A 2,400-nucleotide genomic window follows, 5' to 3' on the forward strand; every position below is an offset into this window, starting at 1 on the left:
ATTTGAAATACAATAAGCTTAAAAAGTTGTTTAATAGGCCACAAGTGTAGTGTACCTGAGATGGCTGCAAATAGCTTCTTACTGTACAGTGGACACAGTCATACCTAATAAAGTGGCAGAGATTTTAAAATTGAGATGCGTGTTTGCGTAACCCATACTGTATGTTCACACTGAGAAACTGAGACAGAAAAAAGTCATAAAAAGTGTTCTTTAACCTTAATTAAATTACCATTGTGTGGGACCTGTATCGTGCCATTGCTGTTCAGATTCACTGCAGCTATGCACAGGGGCCACAACTGGCACTGTCAGTGGTGAGTAATGTGTCATTTGGAAGAGCAGTGCCACTGTGTGGCTGCACATAAGAGCGCCCGCTAGACAAACCATCGGTAATGAATCCAGAAGCTTAATATCTGAGAAGAAAGAGAAAGAAAATTAGAAATTTCAAATCATCTTCATGGAAAATTGCCAGCAGGCGCAAGGTTCCTAATTTCTTTCTTTCTTTCTTTTCTTTTTTTATGCATATTTCTCACACTGTTCACCAGAAGTTTTTACTTTTACTCCCTCTATTTTGAACAAATATCTGTACCTTCTAATTGCATTTTCAAAACGGGCTTGTTACATTTGGCTTAACATTTGAGGAATGTTATTATTTCAGGTCAGTGCAGCCCTTCAAACATCAAACTGATTTGAGCCTAAACAGTAACACGTGAAAGGCAAACCTGTTTGTGTTACAATCACCAGGGGACCTGGCATAAAAATAAATGAAAGAGGCAAAAACGTGTGCCATAGCGTCTTCTCGTTGGAGAACTCATGTTTAAAATTCACATGTTGGGTCTGTACATGTGGCATTATGTTTTTTCATATTGTGAAACATGCTGCTAAACAAACTGAGGTTGACTGTGTAATTTAAAAGTTACATAAAAATAATATGGAGTTTAGTGCAGCATAAACAGGTTAGTTTGCTGTACTGTGGATTTAAACTGTGTGTGACTGGTGCACAGTTTGCGGTGCTCATGGTCAGAGTTTAGTCACATCTGTGTAGCAGATATTAATATGAAGTTAAGCTGATGATATTAGATTCATTCACTGAATTCCAGCTTCATACCAACTTTATACCAGTCCTGTTGTCCTGGCTGGAAATCAGCCAGGACAACAGGTAAAAATATCTGCTTACATCTTGTTGAATTCACTTTGGTCAACCTCTGTTCTTTTTAAGTGTGCTAATAAAATAAATTGACTTGATCTGCTAATTCAGCTTTAACCCCTGACTGTACTCATTTTCTGTTTAGAGGCAAACTCACCCACTATAATGTAGGCAACAGGAAATAGAGCTACTTTAAAAAAAATTGTTTCTTTTTCTCTGCTCATGTTCTGCTTAACTGATTCAAGCTGAGTACATTAATTACGATTAAAAATGAAAGTTTGTACTCCCATGTACTAGTAATATTTAATTATTACATTAATATAGCACAAGCTTCAGTTAGCTTTGCACCAAATAGCTGGTAGAAAACTACTTTTTACTTTCTTTGAGTATGTGGAGATCAGGGAAATATTTTACTGCTACTATTCATAACCATCATCATTACCATTACATTAATTATCATTTCATCAAAGCATTTATTCAGTAGATTACACATGTTCTTAGTTAAGACTATTACACCTATCACAGAGAGCTTCTGTCTGGAAAAAGGTCAGAAGCGTCAACAGGCGGGGTGAGGCCGAGTGCATTTTGAGGTCGAGACATACACACACACACAAACAGTAGTTAGACTCATGTTTAGGTAACAAGTACTTTTTCACTTAGTTGAGTAAAGAAGTTGAATCAGTACCTCTGCTTTTTTAACACTAGTATCTGTACTTCTACTTAAGTACAGAATGTCTTTACTTTTGCCACCTCTGCTTGTCACACATCACCAAGTAAATTTTAATGGTAGACAATGATAGTACGAGTAAATACTATCCAAACTATGTACACCTTAATGCAATAAATTATTATGTCATAAATAAACTGTGATGTCATGAATTAACATTTGGAAAGAATTAATTGAGTGCACTTAACATGTTAAAGGCATTTTTGTGTTAAAGATGCACAGTATTTAATTTATTGCTAATGTTTAATATCAAATATATAATCTCAAAAGTAATTTTGACCCCAGAGCCTGCAAGATCCCTGAAGGGAGTCTCTTTAAAAAAAACTAAGGCTTTTCAGACGTTTAAGATCACTTGAAAAAATGGCAAAAAAAATCATATTTTGCATGGTTGGATCTTAACAAAGTTCGAAGTACAGCTTTAACATGCAGCAAGAAGAAATGAGTCTCTCACAGCACGCCATCACTGCTGAGGTGGGACACAGTCAGGCAGTCATTTGAAATTTCTTAAATGTTCCTCAGGGTTATAGAA

The sequence above is a fragment of the Diplotaxodon limnothrissa genome, linkage group LG7 (assembly GCF_057381915.1).
Source record: "Diplotaxodon limnothrissa isolate DT_005_m linkage group LG7, D_limnothrissa_male_GT1.1, whole genome shotgun sequence".
Lineage (NCBI taxonomy): Eukaryota > Metazoa > Chordata > Actinopteri > Cichliformes > Cichlidae > Diplotaxodon > Diplotaxodon limnothrissa.